Below are 24,197 nucleotides of genomic sequence, written 5' to 3' on the forward strand. Positions count from 1 at the left end.
GCTTCCGTGTTGAAAGGATTAACCAGTGACACCACCATTGCCGCAGGGGACGTCTGTGGGAGCTGGAGCAAATGACGGGAGCTCACCCCGCCATGCAGAAGCACCCAGATCTCGAACATGGGCTCCAATCCAGCATCCTAACCATGTGAGCCACCACGCTCCCCAGGTGTACTGGCTAAGTAGCTGGACTAGAAACTGAGAAACCATGAGTAATATTCATCCCTTAGGAATGGAAGCCAGCTAGGTAACTGAATCAGTCACTCTTTCTACCCCACAGGGTTGTTGTGAGAAAATAGAAGGCTTGTACTTTATATATGCTGCCCGTCATATAAAATAAAGATGAGATCTTCTAGAAAGCTAATAAATAAATACATTCACTTTCTTCTTTATTTCTGTTGTGAGGAGATTCTTCAGTCTGGCTTGACTAAGAGCAGTAACAGGCAGATGGTTTTGTGCACTTGAACATGCGCCACCTTTGGAGTCTAATGTTATAAATTGTTTAGTTCCAGGCTAATCAAAGCCTGTGCTATGCTTTTTAATCAATTCATATAAATTGTTATACATTACTTTTCGCTGGTAATTATTTTCACAAAGCCTAAGGAAAGTGACATTTCCCCTTGAAAATGACAGGGAAAATAAAGACAGGGCGTATGAAAAGAAAAGAAAAGATGCACTGCAGGAATGCAAACTCCACACACCAATAATGTCAGAATTAGAATCTTCTCAGTAGGGAACAGCTTTCTAAAAATGCACATTTTCAGCCCAGGATTTATAAATCATGTGCTTCATCAACCAATATTTTAAAAGCTACAGCTTAATAAGGTCTAAGCCTTGTAGCATGTCTCTTTCTGGCTGTAAGTTCTCATATGAAGAGAGGGAGGGAGGGAGGGAGGGAGGGAGGGAGGGAGGGAGGGAGGGAGAGAGAGAGAGAGAGAGAGAGAGAGAGAGAGAGAGAGAGAGAGAGAGAGAGAGAGAGAGAGAGGGAGAGAACCTTCTGTTATTTGTAAAGAGCCATGTAAATTGAGGAAGCTTATATAAATGACTTATTATAGCAGATCTGTTTGAATCTAGTGACTGCTTGCATAAATCGACAAAGGCACTGAGCCATTTTAACGTCGGTCTCCAAAGCTTTCTTCCATTTAAAAGCAGAGAATGGGATTTTTTACATTATTCTTTTTCGAATACATGTCACCGTGAAGCATGTCTCAGCGAAAGGTAAATGCAGAAGGTGTAACAGATGATTGCAGATAAATCCCGTGGGGGGAATTCTGTGGTTTCTTTTTGCACAACTGGAAATACAGTAGTTTGAAAAATGGTTACACTGTCTACTTTAAAACCACAGCTAGTAGAATCTGCATGCTGAAAGCAAAAGATGCTTTGTGATCTACTTGCAAAAATAAAGTAAAATATTGTTCTCAAATCCTGATAGAATTAAAACATTCTGGGGAGGAGGAGAAGGAAAAAAATCCCTTCCCCTGAATGAACAAGCTTTCATTACAAAAAAACCTTATAGGAGCTTTGCCAGTCAGCTTTTCAAGGTAACTAACTATAACCAGAATGCCTCTTAAAATATAATTATAATTAAATGTAAACCAATTAATTATACAATTAACAAATATCAATTTACTTTTTCTTTTTGTACAGAGATGACACAGCCGGGTGGAAAAATCCTACAGGTTACAATTAGAAGGAAATTTAATTAAATATGTGAATCACTTTAATTATTTGGTGGTAGGCTTTCAAACATTACCAGGGGAAAGTTGCCCCCAAATTGAGGGACCTTAGGAAAGGATGGATGTTACTATATATACATTTTTCTTTCTAGGCTAAGATGGGCTTGGTGCCATAAGTATTATGAAACAAATCTGGTTTTCTAGCTGTAGTGCAGAATCCAAATTTGCTCTTACAAAGGGCATGAAGTGCATTCTCATATATTTTGTTTTTGCAGTGCTCAAATGCAGGGATCCCCAAAGTTTTTGATTCCTGGACCGGCAGCGGCTTGGGTGGTGGAGGAAATGGTTTTGTGCATGCAACCTAAATCCCATGCATGTGCAAATGAAGCTTCGTGTGCCCACCAGCTGCTTTGGCGGCCCGGTTCCCAACGGGCTGCGGCTCGCTGGGGGTCCATGGCCTTGGGGGCTGGGGAGCCCTGCTCTAATGTGCATCAAATATAGTGCTACATTTCCTCAATCTTTCGCTGAAATTTATCTTCACCTAGGCCCTTTAATTCCAGAAGACAAACTTCAATCTATGTGGAAAAGAACCTGAAGAAAATCTGTTTGAACTAGTGGCTAAGGGACCAGGCTAGAATCTGGGAGACGGTGAGTTCTAGTACTGCCTTAGTCATGAAAGCCAACTGAGTGACATTGGGCCAATCACTTTCCCTCAGCCCAATCCATCTCACAAGGTGGTTGTTGTAGGGCAAGGAAGGAATGTTGGGCATGTTCACTGCTTTGAGTTATTTGCAACAATGATGAAGATGGGATATAAATCAGTAAAATAAAATAAATAAAAGTAATGTCCTGAATGTGTTATCACAATGTTTTAGAACTCTTTAAAGAAAGGAAAAGGAATTCAGTTTTCAGTTGTTTGTATGCAGGATTCTCTTTGCTTCTGCCAACTACTTTTCCCATACCACATCATTGACATATTGCAAGGCTTTTATGCTAGGTCAATTCAATAGTATTCCCTCAGTTCTAATCCTAGGCAGCTATCATAGCACATGACTTAGGCAATGTTTCTATCCTCAGGGGATTGGTGAGATGGAGAGCCATCTTCTTCTATGCTGTCTTCTAAGGTTATTGATGAGACATTGATTCTATCTATTCTTTAAAAGGATCTTTCATGCAAAATTCACACTTTAAAGCATAATGAAGTTTGACAACATGATTTGTTTTGTGATTCTTCTGTCCTTTTTAAGTGGTCTTTTTTAGTTATTATTTAATGGAAAAAAGCTGATTATATGATGAAATTAAATTTGATAGTGCCGTCTCCATAGAGTCATTTTAAATGGGGAAGTAAAAAGGAGGAAGGAATTTAGAGAGAAATTGTAGCAGCCCCCTGCCTGGTTCAAACAAGACACATATTTTCAGTCAGCTTTATAGCCTTATGTCTCTTTGAACGAGATTACCTGAAAGACTATCTTTTCCCAAGATTTTCTACTTGTCAAATACAACTAAACAAACTAGGCATGCTGCTGATCCTGTCAGCCCATATTGATTGATGGAAAGATTGATGAAAGGGCTTTCTCTGCTGTAGCCCCAGCCTTATAGAACATTCTCCCCATGGAGATTACATTGGCTCCATCCCTGTTGACTTTTTGCAAAGCTTTAAAACTTGGCTATGTACCCGGGCCTGGGGTTTGGAATGTGTGAGGAGTTCTGTTACTTGGTTTTATTATTAGCTAATTAATCATCACAGCTCCTGGTTGTACTTATGAACTTTGTGGATGTTTTATTTTACTGTTTTAATGTTTACACTGTTTTAGAGTTTCAGAATTGTAAGCTCCTTAAATCACTTGGTTGAGTTGGCCGGCTATAGAAACTCAGTGAATGAATGAATTGATCAATCAATCAATCAATCAATAATATGACACTGAATGGTTCTGATTTGGTTACCACCATTGCATGACTGACAAAACTGAGGCCATATGTGGCCTCACTTGATGATTTCCTATTGCCATTATTTCAATTGGAAACTCTTATTGGGGAGGGGGAAATTCTGCTTGATGCTACATAGCCAGCCTGCCTGCTTAAAATTCAGTGAACACCAGATAGTAAACATAAATCTACTTTTAATGTTAGCGTTTAAAAACGTCAGCAAAAACTATCTAAATCTGGAGATGAAATAAAGAAAATGCATCGGCTGAAAAAGAAAAGGCTTCTGGCAAGAGTAGCTTACCCAAGTCTCTTTGATCTACAAAACTGGTAGAATTTGCTTGAAACCACTTGGCGTAGAGATCTGCCACGCTTACTTGCTCTTTAAAGCTAATTTCTATAAATAATGATCCTACTGATTAAGGGATAGCTTAATCAGGTAGCTTTCAACTGCAAGCAATTTCTATTTCAGCTTAAAGAATCCCTCTTTCAGTTCCTAAAACTGCCTGCATTTTGCAACTGCAGTAGTTTACAACTATTTTTTTAAAAATAAATTAAAATAAAGCTCAACCCAAATCCATCACTCAGTCATCCACAGCTATCGCTACTGACCCAAGGCATCAAATATGCAAAGCTCATGGCTTTTATCAGCACCATCAAAGCTGGTTCTGATCAAGGATTTGGAAGGGTTCTGAAAAGAAATATGCAGCTGCATTGTTTGCATGAAAATACACATTTTAATGAAATAATAATATTTTTTAATGAAGAAGATAAGAGAACACTGCCTTTGATTATTTTAATTAGGCTTGCTATTTTCAAAGACAAATATTCAAGTTAAGCTCTTTTGCTTTCATGCCCATCTCTTTTGAAATTATTATTCATGACATGGTGAACGTTTTTGCTGAAAAGAAAGCCAGTGTAACTTAGAAACTGATATGGTGCCCAGACAGATTTGATTTTATTGTTATTAAAGAATCAGAAGTGGCTTCTTTTTAACGTTGTTCTAAAAAAGAACTGTACCTCATAGAGGACTTTAAATGAAATACCATTTAGATTGGTCATCAGTACCGAGTCCATTCAAGACATATTAAATAGGAAAATAATTGCTCTCTGTTGCTTCCAAGGTCAGGAAAGCAAATGTGGGCTAAATATTAGTGGAAGCATTCTAATAATTTAAGATATTTGAATGTGGTCCAGGTTGGATAGCCATCTGCCAAGAATACTGTGGCAACATCCTGAATTGCAGATTTCAAATCAAGGAAAGAATTTACACAAACGACCTTGAAGATTTTTTTCTCTCTACAATTCTACATAATCGAGGATAATCATCAAACTCGTATCACATGGACCCAACCTACCCAGTAAAAATATAATCAATTCAGGTCCAATCATATTACTATGCAAATTGCTTCTTGGGCAGCCCATCTTCTTTAAACAAATCATAAGAGAAATTACTTTGCTAGATAACCGATTTTTAATTTTTTTCCCTCCAGCTGGTTGTTTTTTTTTTTGCAACAATCTAAGGCTTATTACATGGGGAATGACAGACAGCAGCATCATGGAATAACCAGTTTCAAGTTAAAATGCATCTATACATATTCAGGTAGAGAAACATTACACTTTAATGAACACCTCACTTTACAGTAATGTATTAGAAGATATGAAAAGGTGGTATGGAGAAAGTAAATGGCTTTAAACTGCAATCAGAGGAGGCCAGCAAGAAATGAGGGGTAGAGAGGCAGAGCGACACTCATGGGGGGAAAATATAAGTTGACAAGGAAGAGGTGATTGTGAACAGAGCTAGAGGACAGTAAACAAATAACAGAGATTTGAGATTGAGCAACTATATAATTGGAGGCGGTATTAAATACAACACAGAAGGAAAAAGGAGGGACAGAAAAGGCTGGAAGTGTTTTAAAAGGCAAAAGCCAAGGAAAAAACAAAAGGATGAAAGCAAAATAGATCAAGTCATCTAAGAAGGACAGGTGAGTCAGCTGTGGTCAGTTAACAAATTCATAGATTGGGAGAAGAAAGTACAGGCAAGTCCTTGACTTGCAACAGTTTGTTTAGTGACCATTTAAAGTTACAATAGTACTGAAAAAAGTGACTTATAACCGTTTTTCACACTTACGACCACTGTGGCATCCCCATGATCACGTGACAAGCAAAGTCCACGGGGAAACCAGATTCACTGTACAACTGTGTTATTTAACTTAACAACTGCAGTGATTCACTTAACAACTGTGGCAAGAAAGGTCATAAATGGGGCAAAATTCACTTAACAAATGTCTCATGTAGCCACAAAAATGTTGGGCTCAATTGTGGTCATAGGTCAAGGGCTACCTTTAGACTATTGCAACTGTACCCTCACAAAACAAGCTAGCAATGAAATAGAGTACAGCCCCAAATAGTAATATACCTTCTGGTTGAGCATATCTTCCCCAATGGTGAAGTTCAGCTCAGCTCTGCAAGACTGGAAGTGGATTAAGTGAAAGGCAAGTGGAGATGGCTTGGCTGTACCTCATTTAGCACTGTGATGGTGAACCTATGGCACGTGTGCCACAGGTGGCACACGGCGCCCTCTCTGCTGGCTGGCACGCGAGTCATCGCCCAGCTCAGCTCCATTGCGCATGCAGGCATGTCTCCCGCTAGCCAGCTGATTTTTGGTTCTCTGCCATATATGCGGGAGATGCGCGCACATGCGGGAGAGGTGTCACACGCTTATGCACAGGAGGCAGGGGCATCCCCCGTGCCCCATTTTTGGTTTCAGGAGGCTTCAGGGATGCCTGGTAGGCCCAAAATGGACACAGGGAGGTCATGCACATGCACACGGGAGCACAGGGGGGGTCGCACGCATGCGCAGGGGACAGTGGTAGAGGGGGTCATGTGTGCATGTGCATGTGGGGCACATTGCATTATGGGTGTGAGCACTCAAACGCATGTGGTCACATGCCTACGTGTGATTTTGGCACATGAGGACAAAAAGGTTAGCCATCACTGATTCTAGAAGTTGCATCTTTACTGAATCAATGTAAGCGTGTATGTTGTTCAGCCTTATCCCATATGTTTATACCCATATGCAGTTGGGTAATTTATATTTAGCTCTTTGGTACTGAATTGCCAGCAGAAAGTAAGGGATTGCAACACAGCGTGCAAAAATTAAGCTTCTTCTTGATTTATATATTCCTAATAAAACTGGACTACAAAAGTATCCTGCTCCTTCTTCAAAATAAATTGTGTCTATGCTAATAGATGCTTTGGTTTTTATTGCTCTGAAAAAATGAGAGTCAAACTATACATGCACAAACAAAAGGAAATCTACATGCCTTGCAGGTGGAAAATGTTTTTAGAAAGTGAATGTTTGGTCTTCACTGCCATACCCAGTTTGATGCCCTCCAAGTACGTTGAACACATTTCACTTCCATTCAGATGTTTAAGAGTTCAGCTTGATAAAAGAAGCAGGCTCTCCCCCAAACAATGTCCAATCTAATGGATGAGCGCACGCTTACATTTGCGAACTGGTAGTGAAAGTACGTTGATTTCATCCCTGCTCTGGGGTCATTTGTAAAGGCAAACAACTACTGCAACATTTGTAATTTTGGGACTTTGTCATAAACATTGGGGGGGGGGGAGCTTATCGCATAACTTCGAACGGTTACTAAGTGACTTGTAATTTGTGGATTACCTGTACTAATCAGGTTTGATTCTAGTTAACTTCTGAGTTTAAAGGAAGTCAGAGAAGTCTTGGAGTTGGCTTCATTCATTCTTATGAGAGGAAAATACAAGCTAGGTCATAAGGAAGTAGCCCTCCTTAGAGCATTTCCTTTGGATACAGCAATGGCCCAATCTTATCTTATCTAATCTAATTCAAAGGCATCCAGTCTTTTTAGTAGCTAAGCAGGCAGTCATCAGTACCCTCTAGTAGTCTTCCATTTTCAACAACTTCTTCTCAGCTAATGTAATAACACACTCACACACCTCTAATTAATAAATAATGGTCTGGATTTTTTTTTTTAAAGACTCCAAAATGCTCCAAATTAGGATGCACTATCAGGCATCTTCTTAAGACAGATGCAACATTTTATCCTAGCTGCAGAGAAAAAAAAACACACCTGTGGACGATTTGGATGCAATTAAGGTACAGATTAAAAAAATGAAAAGCCAAGAGATGGGCTCTGCTGATTCAACCAAACGCACAGTTTAACAATAAAATAAAATTTAAAAAATGAATAATCTGGCCAGATCCCCGATGCAGAAACATTTCTTTTGTGATTAAAGATTAAAATATTTGGGACTTTTTAGTTGGGAAAAACCTGATGATTAAAGTGAGGGCAGAGTAGAGATTTATAAAGCAAATAAAAGAATGAGGAGAGAGACAAATGTTTCTTCCTCACACATTATATGGGAACTGTTGTGGTCCAGCAGCAGCAGCTGAGCTGTTGGTGGACTCTGACAGCTCAGACCATTATGGGACTGCTCTGGAGGATGAGGAAGACTCTGGAGGGTGTTTGGAGTCAGAGCAGGAACTAGAGAGGCCTGTTGGCCACCAGGCGGCATCTGAGTCAGGGAGCAGTGAGGAGGAACAGAGGGAGGTTGTCCCTGATGTGTGTATGCGTAGAATTGATAGGAGAAAGGAACAGCTGTGGAGAAGACGTCATAGAAGGAAGTAAGGACAGCTGGCTAAAGGTGTGGCCCCTCCCAAAGAGTTTATAGGTGGAGCAACGGGAGGGGAATCTTTGCAGGAAACAACAGTCCATTATACGAGCCGTTGAGAAAGCATTCTGTAAGTTTAATCTTGGGTTCTTGAAAATAACTTTCTAGGCTCCTAGCCAAGGGGTGGCTTTATCTATGTAATTAGTCATGGCAGACAGCCAAGCCTGTGTCTGCATATTCATTGGAATCACGGAACAGAACAGGAACCGAGGGCCATCCAGCAAAACTGAGGCAAGAGATTTAAGAGAAAATATTCTTCATTCAAGGTCTAATTAGCACATGGTGTTCCTTCTGCTAAGGTACAGCGAAGTTACTGGCTTAAATGACATGACAAAGAACCATCTGGCTTAGTGCAGATGGCTAAGCAGAGTTCTAACTCACCTACGTCAATTGTTGGAAAAGGCCAACTGCCTCTGTGTCCTCTTGAGAGCTTCCCGAGAGACTTGGCCTACCCTGCAGAATGTAAGGTCCTGGGCTTGAAGGAGCGTGGGTCTGCCAGTAGGGCTTCCCTCATGCTACATTCACCTTGCCTATGCTTCCTTCTGTCTTTAAAAAAGCCTGTCTGTGATAAATGAAATATAAGCTTTTGTTCTATTCTCTCTCCTGTGTGGGTTTCCCAGAAGTGTGTGGGCGTTTGGAATAGTGTTAGATGATTAGGATTATGATAAGCTGCGGATTTCTAATACTTTTTGGCCTCCATTCAGAAAGAAACCAATTACAATTCAGAAAAAGACATCTCCCGAGCTGTCTCATGTAAAAGCTAATGAAGCTGTTCTGCTCTTTACCCAGATCAAGATGAAAACAGAGAAGGTTGAGGAAATAGTGACAGGCAGTAGATTTATCAGTTGCAGCAACAAATCACTTTATAGGAATCACTGTACTGATTCCCAGTGTCAAATCTGTTTCTTCCGAAGCTTTTTTCCATTAACACTTTATATTCCTGATCACAGCAATGCAGTGTTTTGAACTGGAGGCAAAAACATGGTTTGAAATGTTTGTATGTAAACCAAATATATCTTTTCCTGGGATTGCACAACTCAAGGAAGAGATGTAGACAGTTGTAGTTGTAGTGTAGTTGTAGTGAATGGGCAGGCTACCATGCTAATAAGCCCTTTTCCCCCTTTCCAAACTGGGCATGATCAAAGAAGCCGGAAATACGAAGGTTTCAATCTTTGTATCACTACTATTCAGTGGTGAAATTCAAATTATTTACTATTGGATCTGTGGACTTGGCTTGGTGGGCATGGCAGGGGAAGGATACTGCAAAATCTCCATTCCCACCCCACTCTGGGGCCAGTCAGCGGTGACATTTACTGGTTCTCCGAACTACTCAACATTTCCCCTACTGGTTCTCCAGAACTTGTCAGAACCTGCCAAATTTCACCCCTGCTACTACCATTGAATTTTTGGAAACTTCAATAGGATTTTCCCATACTCATTTATTGAAATGGAGGGTGAAGAGATTGGATAACCATTTGTACAGGATGGTTTAAGGTCACTGGCCTTGGGCAGGAGGTTGGACTAGAAGATCTCCAAGGTCTCTTCCTGCCCCAGGATTCTATGGTTCTGATTCTTGCCACCTGGATGGATTTGGGAAATCAACTATGAAGGGCCTCCCCTCCGATCTTTTGGCTGTTTATGTCTAATATTTCTGCCATGGCTTTTCCACCCTCCTCACAATCTTTCACGTACCTTCATTGTCTGCAGCCTGCCTGCCACCCCCTCAGGCCAGACACCAAGCTGCTGGTTCAGACATACCCACTCCACATCTTTGCTAAAGCTCGAGGCATGGCTGAGAATAATTATACCTACACAATAAGATTACCTCAATTCCCTTTTTTTCTACTGGAGAAAAAAAGTGGTTTTATTAGTTTCCATCCAAGGAGCAACAAGAGGAAAGATTCCAACCAGCTAAGTGGAAAGGAAAAAAATAGCGTGAGGGGGGGAAAACATGTTTTTATTGTTCTAAAAATCCCAATGTATTTCAAGAGAACAGTTAGAAAAAAAGAACCCCAGAAAAATGAATGGACGTGTTTGCAGTATATGAAACACATTTTAAACAAACCTTAAAACATACATTAATATAGCTAAAGAAAGCATATCTACATATATCCCCAAAGAAGATGAAAAACATTGTGAGATTAAAGAACACAAAGAATATACAAAAACTATACAACCCTCCAAAATTAAGTTCAAGCCAAAAGCTGGGTACTGAGGTGGGAAAGAAGAGAAACAGCTTTGTTCCTCTGAGCCTCTGATAAAAGGGGGGGAAATCTACAAAAAAACGGAATATCTATGGAAGCAAACTGCTGCAGTGATCAGTTTCTCCCTAAGGAATAAGGAACAGATTTAGCTAAAAATATTGGACATAAGAAATATTTTTTTTAACTTGAGAAGTGTATAGTAATTAAGATCTTTATTGCTTTTGAGGTTTATTTTCTCTTTGTAAGTCCACTGACTCTGTGACTTGGACACAACCCAACAGCTTCTTTTAAGTTGCTCAGTCTTTTTTTTTTCTGTGTATTATTTCTACAAGGCTTTTAGCACCATTGTATATTTAATTTCTCCAACACCAATTATGTTTTGCACCAGATTTCAGTTAAAAGGAATATTTATGCCCTCCTTTTTTCTGTACACACACAAACACACACACTTTTTACCCCTGGGTTTATAACACTGATAAATCTGAACTAATTATTCCCTGCGAGGTTGAGCTGATTTTCAAAGGGGTATGCATGATTTCTCTATTCACATGCCTTAGTGCTACAGAGCCAGGAAACGGCATATAGAATTCAATTGAATTTTGTCAACTTCTTTTTCCTCCTACTTGTTAGTAAGGCCCTCAGGCTGTGGGATCTCTGTCTATCTCCATATTGGGGTAAGAGAAGAAGATGCCTTGGAAGGCAGATAGTGACTGCACTAACTACTAAGCAGTTACACAAAGTAACATATTTCTGGGAAAGGAAGTTTGTGACCTCCAACGATTCACTGTTTGGATTCCACTCTGCTACTACATAGTGCAAAGGATCTTTCTGCCTTCAAATCCAAAGCGTTATACAGCTCACCTTTTAGAATTCCTTTGGGCCACAACAGAGGTGGGTTGCCAATTTTTCTGCTACCAGTTCGGGCACGCTCCCGTTTGCACTTGTGTGTGTGTGTGATGCTTCTGTACATGCTGAGCCTCCCGCCGCTGCTACTACCAGTTCGCTCGATCCAAGCTGAACCGGGAGCAACCCATCTCTGGGCCACAACTACCACAATCAGAGGTGGTATTCAGCAGGTTCTGACCAGTTCTGGAGAACCTGTAACATAAATTTTGAGTACTTCGGAGAACCAGTAAATACCACCTCTGACTGGCCCCACCCCATCTATTCTCTGCCTCCCCAGTCCCAGCTGATTGGAAGGGAATGCGGATTTTGCAGTAACCTTTCCTTGGAGTATGGAGGGAATGGAGATTTTACAGTATCCTTCCCCTGCCATGCCCACCATGCTAACCCCACCAAGCTACCCCCACAGAATTGGTAGTAAAATTTTTTGAATCCTACCACTGACCACAGTTTCATTATCCAAACTAGGTAACCATCAGTGCGACTAGCTCAGAGAGCAACAAGGACTCCTCAAACAGGTTTACAGATGCTTTTTAGTATGTTTCTCTACATTTACATAAGAGTGTATTTCCAGTCGCACTATCTAATTTTCAAACAACAGATCTTGGAATCTGTTCTTAGAACGGAACAACAACTTATGTAATTCCAAATTCAGTTTTAAGTATTTTCAGAACTCCGGAGGTGGTGGTGGTGAAGGCAAGTTTGATTTAATGAACATGCTTGCAAGTATAAATTACAGGTTTACCTAGCAAAAAGGATGGATATTTTTCTTCTGATAAAAAGTTTGATTTGGTAGTCAATATATCATGGCCTTATTGATTTCTGAATCAAGCTGAGGTTTTACAACCTTATCAGTCCCTGTGCAAAAAAAAGGAAAACCTTGACAAAAATCCGATGCCCTCCTCTCCTTCAACATTTTTTCGGTTGCTACATTTGCTACTACATAGCTGGCATGGAATAAGCTAAAACACTTGTCTATTGATATTTAATTTACATTTCAGCATTGTGTTAATGCAATTAATTAAAATTCCCAGAAAGCAGAAAAAGTATTTATTTCTTCGTAAACCAAGGGTGCATTTGCAGGAGAGAGATAGAACAATATGGATTAAAAGAATGCGGGTTTCATGCATGTGAATTCATAGTTATATGAAAAATGACATAACTGAAAAGGATAATATATGGTAATTTTCCTCCTTGATTGCCAAACCATACAGATCTTGTTTCATAGATTCAGTATTAAATTGTGATACATTTTAAAAACTATTTTATAGAATATTATTTTTAAAAATGTGCCGTTTCGGATACCATCATGGTCTGAGCAATATTTGTTCTATCATCTGTCTGTCTGTCTGTCTGTCTGTCTGTCTGTCTGTCTGTCTGTCTATCTATCTATCTATCTATCTATCTATCTATCTATCTATCTATCATCTATCTATCTATCTATCTATCTATCTATCTATCTATCTATCTATGTATCTATCTATCTATCTATCATCTATGTATCTATCTATCTTCTATCTATCTATCTATCTATCTATCTATCTATCTATCTATCTATCATCTATCTATCTATCTATCTATCTATCTATCTATCTATCTATCTATCTATCTATCTATCTATCTATCTATCTATCTATGCCCCGGATTCAAAGAAGTCCTCATGACCATGTAGGCATGGCCATATAGCTTTGTTGGTAGCATGTGGAAGTCATTTGCTATTGTATCTTGGGGATGCTATTTCAATGATCCAGTCTAACCTATAATTTTGGGATTTTCTGATAGCCAAATACAAGTAATCCTCGACTTACGAATGTAGTGGAGCCTGCCCATTACATTCATAATTTGAGGATTCGTAAGAGTGAATCATGTAACTTGAAAGTAACCACTCCCTCCTTCTGTCTACGCATTTGCTAATCAAATGCAGGGGTGGTTAAGTGCATGAGGTATCTCAGTGCAAAGCCCACTTTTGCAGAGAATGGGTGCCTGAAGTTGTGTGAAAAGCATTTGCGAGCTGACCAGTAGGCTGGAAGGTAAATCATCCTGCTCTCCTCTCCCTCGAGTGGGGAGAGTAAAGTGACTGTGGCAGTGCCTCTGGGGTCATTCGTAAGGGCAAACAACTGCTATGCTACTGCAACATTTGTAATTTAGGGACTTAGTCATAAATGCTTGGGGGGGGGGGAGATGCTTATCGTATAACTTCAAATGGTCACTAAGTGACCTGTCATAACTTGTGGATTACCTGTACTAATCAGTTTGATTCTGCTTAACTTCTGAGTTTAAAGGAAGTCAGGCAAGTCTTGGAGTTGGCTTCATTCATTCTTATGAGAGGAAAATACAAGCTGGGTCACAAGGAAGCAGCCCTCCTTAAAGCATTTCCTTTGGATATCTTTCAGCCTATGTCTGTCTGTCAATCTGACTTGTCTGAAAAATATTCTAGCTCCTACTTTTGGCCAATCAAGTGGCTGATATGTTTCAGCTAAAGCCAAACCCATGCCTCTGATTAGCCAGAAAGCAAAACAGGGAGTTGTTTTGAGTCTTGCCAATGCCTCTTTCCAGTCACCTCCCTCAGTTACAACAGTCTCAAGATGAAGCTCCTGATCCAAAAAGAGGCTGCCAGGGGGACTCATTCACAGCTGCCATGTGACACTGGGTGCAACTGCAGATGCACAATCACGATAAACAAAAGGTAAAGATTTCCCATGTCCAGTTGTGTCCAACTCTAGAGGGCACTGCTCATCTCCATTTCTTAGCTGAGGCAGCCAGTGCTGTTCAAAGATCCTTTTTGTGGTCATGTGGTCAGTATGACTCTATGCCAAAGGTACACGGAACACTGTTAACTTCCCACCAAAGTGGTACCTATTTATCTACATTTATCTTGCATGCTTTTGAAGTGCTGGATTGGCAGGAGCTGGGGCAAAGAACAGGAGCTCACCCCATCGCGTGGCACTTGGATCTCAAACCCAGGCTGTCAATTTTCCAGCTGACAAGGTCAGTGTGTTTTAACTGCTGAGCCATCACGCTTCATTCATGATAAACAAAGAGTGTAAAAGAAACATCATTAGTGCACTGCTTGCTGAAAAAGAGAGGTGACATTTGACAAGGTGACATCTGACAAGGGAATGTGGCGAGGAGGCAAAATAACAAAATGAAGTTCAAGAGATGTGGGAGACCCGCGTTCTGAAAGTTATCTCTGTAATTATGGTTCTCTTTTTAAGTGTTAAAGAACAGACCAAAATAACTGAAATGTTTGTTATTGCTTAGACAACACTAAATATAGCGTTTTATGTATTTGGGGAATCATCATGTATTTGGGAACTCATCAAATTTGCAGATGACACCAAGCTGGCAGGAACAGCCAACACTCCAGAAGATAGGCTTAAGATACAGAAGGATCTTGACAAACTTGAACATTGGGCACTATCTAATAAAATGAAATTCAATGGTGAAAAGAGTAAGGTTCTACATTTAGGCAACAAAAACGGAATGCACAGGTACAGTATAGGTGATACCTTGCTCAACAGTAGTAACTGTGAAAGGGATCTTGGAGTCCTAGTGGACAACCATTTAAATATGAGCAAGCAGTGTGCAGCAGCTGCCAAAAAAGCCAACACAGTTCTAGGCTGCATCAACAGAGGGATAGAATCAAGATCACGTGAAGTGTTAATACCACTTTATAATGCCTTGGTAAGGCCACACTTGGAATACTGCATTCAGTTCTGGTCGCCACGATGTAAAAAAGATGTGGAGACTCTAGAAAGAGTGCAGAGAAGAGCAACAAAGATGATTAGGGGACTGGAGACTAAAACATATGAAGAACGGTTGCAGGAACTAGGTATGTCTAGCTTAAGAGAAAGAAGGACTAGGGGAGACATGATAGCAGTGTTCCAATATCTCAGGGGTTGCCACAAAGAAGAGGGAGTCAAACTGTTCTCCAAAGCACCTGAGGGTAGAACAAGAAGCAATGGGTGGAAACTAATCAAGGAGAGAAGCAACTTAGAACTGAGGAGAAATTTCCTGACAGTGAGAACAATTAATCAGTGGAACAGCTTGCCTCCAGAAGTTGTGAATGCCCCAACACTGGAAGTCTTTAAGAAGATGTTGGATAGCTATTTGTCTGAAACGGTATAGGGTTTCCTGCCTAGGCAGGGGGTTGGACTAGAAGACCTCCAAGGTCCCTTCCAACTCTACTATTGTATTGTATTATTGTATTGTATCAATTTCTCATATAAAAGTATCCGTTTTTCAATCAAGTACAACACACAAGAACATATCAGAGACTGTGATATCACTCTAAAGGGAAAAAATCAAGAATAATTTGGTATTGAATTAGAAAAGAAAGAATTTCCAATTGTAGTTTAAAAAAATGATGGCCCAAAGAGCAAGGCAAATACACATTTATCTGTACCATTTTAAAATTCTCAGCTTCTTTCAAAGTGTCTCAAATGGCTTGAGTAACATAGTTACTGGAAGATCTGGCCTAGGGCCATGGACTTGGCCTAGGACCATGGAGAGGCTGGAGTGGTGCCTGGATCATCTGGGCCAAGAATGCCTCCCCCCACCCACTTAGGGATCTCTGTCTCTGTCCCTGAGCTCATGCCCATCCAGGACCATCTAGGGCTATTACCCATTTTTACCATTTACCATCTAGGGCTATCACCCATTTTCTACTATCTTCGCCACCTCTGTCTAGTCCTTATCATCTGGACACCTACTCCCCCCCCTCATCGAAGGACGAACCAGGATAATGCCTCTTACCCCACCACATTGACTTTTTTCACCATCTATAGCACCTTAACCCCCATTGGAATTTTAATAATAACTTATTGAGGTTAGACTTGCTCCGCCTGCGGGAGGCCCCTCTCTCGCAGGTTATGGCCCTTGGCTCTCTCAAGGGCCTGCCTTGATGACGGGTTTGTGAACCCCGAGAGGTGCAGGAGACGGAAGTTAAGGGGATTTTTAATATTAATTGTTTATATATTGTTTATATTGTTATTTATGTATTTTATCTGTGTTTCATTGACTGTACACCGCCCCGAGTCCCTTTTTGGGAGAGGGGGCGGGTTATAAATCCAAAGTAAAGTAAAGTAAAGTTACTAGGCAGCTCCTTTATGCATTTTAGACCATGTACAGTATCTTACAATGTAATTGTTTGGTAGTACAAACTGGGCTTACTTACACTCTTACCCCAGCCACCCCCATATATATCATTCAGGGGTGCTAAATAATATATATTCCTTTAGATAGGATTCAATTAATATTTATAAGATTGAAAAAGGCAGGTCAACCTGGCTCACTTTTAGCTGAACCTTGGTCCATCTGAAGACAACACGTGCTTAATTTCTTCAATACAAATGAAAGAAGATTACGGAGATAGGAAAGACTCAAAAGGTTGAAACAAAACCGTCAAGATAGGAAGCATAACTGCATAATCTCATAGCAGAGCAAGGAACAGCGGAAAGACTAAATGTCCAAACATATTAACATGTCTTGGTTTCAGCAAATATAGCCAAGAACACAACAGTTCAGAATAGGACCAAAAAGAGAACAGAAGTTAAAAGAAAGGCATTAAACAAGTGTGGTAATCTTGAAATGTGGGAGTGGTAATGAATGGGGAAAAAACTTACTTAAAATAATTTTGTTGATCTAAGCAGTTCCATATTCTAAGGAGATACACTTACAGGCTTCATATTGTAATCCTTTTCCTTCTCTACATTATACTGCTGGAAAAACCACTCTATTTAACAATGTTGTAATTTAAGGAATTTAAAGCACTGCAGATATGGTTAAATCCCTGTTTTGTTAAGCACTCAAGTACTCACATAAAATACATATAGACAATGTGCACAAAAGCATGCATTTTGATTAGGAGTCTAGAGTGATTTAATAGATTAATAAGGTACCACTCTGGTGAAAAGCTATTTTCAGAAAGCAGACAAATGCTTTTAATTATAATTGGGACTTTTTACATTACCCATTTCAAATGTTAAAATAGCCATTATTACTCTATTTTTTTTCTTTTAAAATACTAATCTTTAGATGTGGAAACAAATAGAAAATCTCAGTTTGTCCAAAAAGATTTTCAGGCACCCCAAATGCTTAAAGCTTGCAAACATCCCACATTACTAACATTTCCAAATGTTTCACTTGGTACGTACAATAGCTATTAGGAGAAAATTATTTATGTATGTTTTGTGACTGAAGTACCAACTATTTACTACTTAAGCCATTGCTTTGGTAATTAATATTAAAAATGGAAAATCAGGTTTGCAAATTGATTTATGCATTTATCACACTTATAGCCCCCAATCTCACAAAAGCATCTCCAGACAGCATACAACCAACAAAACAAATATAAAAATAATTATTATAAAAATATAATAGTCATTATTAAAAATTAAAATATTTTTTTCAAATACTGCAGATTATGTCATTATGAGCCAAATGCCCTCTAGAGCCACAGTTGTTTCTTCATGCAATAATTATACACTCCAGTGCTTAGTACTCATTGATTCTTCGTCTTTTTTCCTTGTCCCTCTCTGGCAAACTTTGAGCCTGTAATATATGTTGGAGCATCAAATGTAAACTACATCATTTCTATTAACTGAAAATAAAGTGCTGCTGTGATAATCAATATAACAGCAAGATAAGCTTTAGTCTTCCTAAAAATAATAGGCAGGCATAGACAGACTGCTGAGAGGTCTTTATTTTACTTTTACAAAATACTTCTCTCACAAATGACCTCCTGAAATATGGCCATTGCCTAAAAGGCTGAAGGGAATGGTATAGAAAGTTCATTTCCAAATGATGATGTAAACCCCAAAAGTGCCCAACAGCAAAGAGGCACCCTGGAATAAAAATGAATGAGTCAGATGATAAGCCATAGACGGAAATCCATTTATGCTGATCAGCCTTTTATGCAACCTGTTTATTATTTGTGGCAGTGGCAGCCATTCACAAGAAAAGATGCAACTGCCTAGGCAGGGGGCTGGACTAGAAGACCTCCAAGGTCCCTTCCAACTCTACTATTGTATTGTATTGTAAAAGAATGACAAATAGTTGAACATGGCTTCTACAGGCGTACTCCTGCGTACCCTTTCCCAGATTGAATCCAAACCATTGCCATCAATGGAATATCAGTCTCTCAGAGATCAGAGGTGCCTTGCCCCTGCTGATATGGCAAGGCATCGAAAATCTGGCTTTGCAACCATGTCTGGGGCCCTGATAATATGGGTCAACCTGTTTCTTGGTCTTGATTGGGTTAATCAGCTGCTATGTTATTTTACGTTATTCTAGTTGATTTCAAACTGTTTAAACTTGTCTTTTTTTTTTACTATGTTTTTATTCCGCTTTTTTAGCTGTTAGCCACTGAGGGCCATTTACAGGTAATTTCTGCTTAGTGACTGATTTGTTTAGTGACCATTCATAGTTACAACAGTGATGAAAAAGTAACTTTTATGACCAATCCATGCCTTTGCACACATCTGGAAAGTCAAAGAAAGCTGAACTAACATTCATGGTTTCATTCAGCAATGCTTTGTTTAGATATGGAGTTGCCAGAAGCACTTGTGGTCACTCTACAATGACTACCTCTATATGAAATAGGCAGCCATATAAATTTATGAAATAAATAAGCTTAACAGATTTCTTATATTATCTTATCACCTGTTGCAACAAAATCAGTAAAAATTACTCTATGCATCAGAAAAATATGGCGCACCCATTCTACAGAGCTATTGATCAGGGTTTATCCAATAAATTCCCTCATTTCCCTCATCTTCATTCTCTAAGCCATTTTGTCTTTCTAACCCTATCATGTGTGGATATTTGAAGAGATTTTGGAAGGAGAGGAGATGCAAGAGAAAGGAGAAGAGAAAATCTCATTACATGAACCCATGTATGCAGAGAAGATCCTTGTTTGCATCCTGATATACATTTTGGAATGTGTAACTAGAACTATATTAATATTCCATAAACTCACACTGTAGATTTCCATGGAGAGAGTTTATTTTGAGATTTTCCCCCAATATTATCTAATACCACATGTTTATTTTCATATAAGTGCTATGGTTTGGTTTTCACTCCAGCAAGCATTATAGGCTTAGCACTCCACTTGTTATTCATATCAAGAATAAAAATACACATCTGTTCCTATTCTGGCTACCAGGATATACTTCTTAATATTCATTGCATAACCATGGCATTATTATGAAAATTTTACTTATGAGCACAACATGATTGTCAATATATGTGTAATCTGAGTCAACTATTATTATAATGCTTCATTAAATATGATAGAAACTCCTGGATAATTTTCTCATATGAAGATCAGACTTTTGCTAATCGGACAATAATATTTTGCTAGTATTAAATTATGCCGTAGGCCTAGTATTATTATCTGTGTATTACGGAGACCTGGTTGGGCCATCAGGGGGGTGTTCCCCTTAGTGAACTATGCCCACCAGGCTTTCGGGCGTTTCACCAGCCGAGAGCCCAGGGCAGGGGCGGGGGGGGGGGGGTAGTGGTGGTTATTAGGGAAAGTCTCGGACCTCAGGAGGTCACTGTGCCTCAGATAGGCGGGTGTGAGTCACTTTTTGTGAAATGGGGCCTTGGAGTTCAGGAGGGCCTTTTTGTTATGTAGCTGTCTGCCTGCTACGTTTCATTGGCCCTGCCGGAGCTGCTGAATGTGTTAGTTGGATTGGCGGTTGATTTCCCCAGGCTTATGATCCTGGGGGATTTCAATCTGCCTTCCATTGGTGAGAAATCTGAGTCAGCTCGGGAGTTCATGGCTTCCATGACAGCTATGGATCTAAACTCAGTTAATTCAAGACCTCACCCATAATAGGGAACACACGCTCGACCTGATTTTTGTCTCTGAGCAGTGGATGAATGATCTAGATCAGCGATGACGAACCTTTTTTGGCTCGCGTGCCACAAGTGGGGGGAGCGCAGGGGGGTCGAGTGCAGGCGTGCCGCACCCATAATGCAACGCGCGACCCCCCCAGTGCGCATGCGCGCACAACGCCGACCCCCCATTTTACATGCTTTTTTCGCCCTACCCAGGCTCCAGGGGCTTTATAGGAGCCTGGGGAGGGCAAAAAGAGCCTCCCCTGACCCCCCGGAGGCCCTCCGGAGGCTTCAGGGACCGTCCGGAGGCTTCCCTGAAGCCTTTGGAGCGCTTAAAACCACCCTCCGAGAAAACCGGAAGTGACTTCCGGGTTGCTCAGAGGGTCGTTTTAAGCGCTCCAAAGGCTTCAGGGAAGCCTCGGACGGTCCCTGAAGCCTTCGGAGCGCTTAAAACCACCCTCCGAGCGAACCGGAAGTGACTTCCGGGTTGCTCGGAGGGTCGTTTTAAGCGCTCCGAAGGCTTCAGGGAAGCCTCGGACGTTCCCTGAAGGCTTCGGAACGCTTAAAATGACCCTCTGAGCAACCCGGAAGTCACTTCCGGTTTGCTCGGAGGGTGGTTTTAAGCGTTCCGAAGACTTCAGGGACGGTCCCTAAAGCCTCGGGGCGGGGGGAGGGAGGCTCTTTTCGCCCTCTCCAGGCTCCTATAAAGCCTCTGGAGCCTGGGGAAGGCGAAAAATAGCTTTTAAAAAGGTGAAGTCAGCTGGCCAGCGCGCGCATGCACGCTGGCCAGCTGACAGGGCAGCGCCTCGCGTGCCCTGACAAATGGCTCCGTGTGCCACTTGTGGCACGCGTGCCATAGGTTCGCCATCACTGATCTAGATTTAGGGGATATTTCTATCCAACCCTTGTCATGGTCTGATCATTTCCTCATCAGGCTTGACTTCCGTACTGCTACCCCTCGCCACAGGGAGGCGGAACCGACAAGATGGTTCTGCCCCAGGCGCCTGATGGACCTTGAAAGGTTCCTGATGGAGCTTGGGACTTTTCCTGAATCCCTTGCTCACAACTCGACCAAAGCCCTAGTGGAAGCCTGGGATAGGGCGGCCACTGGGGCCTTGGATCACGTTGTGCCTCTGCGGTCTGTGACCCGGTTTCGATCCCGGGTAGCTCCCTGGTTTACCGAGGAGCTCCGGGAGATGAAACACTGGAAAAAATGCCTAGAGAGTGGTTGGAGGGCCAGCCGATCCGAATCTGATCGAACACTAGTAAGAATTCATATTAAATCCTACTTAACGGCAACATTTTTCCGCTCTTATTGTGTCTGCAGTCAACTGCCCAGCTGCCCTGTTTAGGGTGACCCGCTCCTTACTTAACCAAGGAACTGGGGAAGAGCCCTTGCAGGGTAGGGTTGAAGAATTTGTTCAGTATCTGCAGGATAAAATCGCTCAGATCTGGACAGGCTTGGACTCTTGACTGGGTAGATTCGGGCGAGTCGACGGTACTAGTTAAAGGTACTAATTATGACCTTTAAAGCGCTCCATGGCTGGGTACCTGCGAGACCACCTACTGTCACCAGTAGCCTCGCACCGTCCAGTGCGATCCCACAGAGTTGGCCTCCTCAGGGTGCCGTTGGCCAGACAGTGTCGGCTAGCAATCCCCAGGGGGAGAGCCTTCTCTGTGGGAGTGACTTCCCTCTGGAATGAGCTGCCCCCAGAGCTTCGCATAATACCTGACCTCAGGTCCTTCCGATGCGCCCTTAAAAGTTGGCTTTTCCAGCAAGCCGGCCTGGCCTGAACAAAATAAAATAAATGCTTGATTTAATTGTTAATTTTAATCCAATTTTTAAAATGTTATTGTTCATACTAATTGGGTTTGTTGGATTCTCTATCTAATTTCTTTTTAACTTTTGCAATATGTGTTTTTTTTAATGTTGTACGCTACCCTGAGTCCATTGGGAGAAGGGCAGCATATAAATCCAATAAACATAAACATCTAGCACAATTTAATTTTTCTCAATATCTAAGGTGACAGAGTTGTTCTATTCTCAATATGTCTTTTCTTTCTATGATGTTTTGTATGGGGATCATAGAATCCCATGGATACTCTTCATTCTGCCAAGGTTCTTATTCATTATGATATATTTTCATGTAATGTCAAGCATTTTAGATATTTGTTCTGAAGTTCATCTGAGACAAGAAAAAGGTAGAATGTTAATTACCACAACATTCTCATGTAGCATAAGAGTGTATGACTTAAATAAACAATAAATTAGGAGCTCACATATTACAGCTTTTCACAACAAACAAATTCATAGCATATAAGCTAAAAACTGGACTATATTTGTATAAAATCCTTAAAGGTAAAGGTTCCCCTAGCACATATGTGCTAGTTGTTCCCGACTCTAGGGGGCAGTGCTCATCTCTGTTTCAAAGCTGAAGAGCCAGCGCTTTCTGAAGACATCTCTGTGGTCATGTGGCTGGCATGACTAAACGCCGAAGGCGCACGGAACGCTGTTATCTTCCCACCAAGGTGGTTCCTATTTTTCTACTTGCATTTTTACATGCTTTCAAACTGCTAGGTTGGCAGAAGCTGGGACAAGTAACAGGAGCTTACTCCATTACACTACACTAGGGATTCGAACCACCAAACTGCTGACCTTTCTGATCGACAAGCTCAACGTCTTAGCCATTGAGCCACCACGTCCCTTGTGCTAAAATAAAAGTAAGGATAAAATCCTTACACTTGGTCTAGTCTACATGCAGCCATTCATCTTTTCTAGCTATCTTATTCCATTATATATGAGATAGGATTAATGAAAAAAATTAATAAAGAGAAAAATATAAAATTGTCCTATTTATGACATTAGACATAACATCAGCACCATGAATTAACTCAGCTTCATAGTGGGTAAGATGAATTTATCTTTTGTATACTTCCCAGAGTACAGTTTGAATTGGGTGGCCATAAAAAAAAATATGCATAACACTAAAGCAAGATGAGAGAGGAGGGAGCAGGATTTTCTTTGAACACAATTCTCTGTAGTAATTAGCAAAGATATAGAAAATACAGCTGTTTGCACAAAATGTGCAGCCAGCTGCTTAGAAACCATATTTCCCAAACCATTGTGATAATTTTGGTTTCGTTATTATACATAATTTACATAGCATTGTTTGGGATACAACTCATCTCTTATTCATACTCCAGTGAGACAGGTTACCATTGTATGTGTTTTTGCTGCTGGAAACAGACAAAAATAACAGTAATGCAAGGAATCTCTGTGATTGAAAAACACACATTTAAAAATCTAAACACAGCACAATGGATGACTTGCAGGCAATCGCTCAGGCACTTTATCAAGAGTTTTTATTCATTTTCTATAAATCTCTCCCAAATAGTGGTTCCTTATTAGATAGGCATTGGGGAAAACTGCTCCCACAGCCGTGCAGCAAATATGTTAACTAAGATAGCAGGTTGGAGAAGAGATCAGTCCCGTTAGATCCAAATGGTTTTCTACCCAAACTACAAATCCACCAAACAAATACAGGTGCAAAACAACAGCTCAGTCAGGAAGGATCTATCCGTAAAGCACAAAGTCTCTGAGCTCAGCTCATGAACCTCTTATGAGTACAATTCACTCAAAAATCTATTCTTGGATTTCCCTCAAGGGTTTTCTTTCAGCAATTCAATTTAGTATGACAAGAATCTACTAGTTATTCCTATTGTTGGAATTTGGGGGCCGAAAACTATTGCCAATTTACTGCCTATCATCTAGGGAATTATAACTGGCCTTTGATTTGCTTTCTGCCCAGCTAGTGATAGTTCTGGTTGTTCAACTTCAGCTTCCATCTGCAGAAGTAATTCACTGTATATTTTTTAAAAGACGCAATTATGGCAAACAAGTTTATCATATAGTACATTACACCCCAGAGCAGGTTTT

At 40.6% G+C, this 24,197-nt stretch overlaps 1 protein-coding gene across 3 annotated transcripts in view; it reads right to left on the reverse strand.

Annotated features, from left to right (window-relative positions):
- Nucleotides 1–24,197, reverse strand: part of RPTOR (regulatory associated protein of MTOR complex 1) — a 423,475-nt gene that overhangs the window by 53,089 nt on the left and 346,189 nt on the right. The window lies entirely within an intron of this gene.

The sequence above is a fragment of the Natrix helvetica genome (genome assembly GCF_964273705.1).
Source record: "Natrix helvetica genome assembly, chromosome: 1".
Lineage (NCBI taxonomy): Eukaryota > Metazoa > Chordata > Lepidosauria > Squamata > Natricidae > Natrix > Natrix helvetica.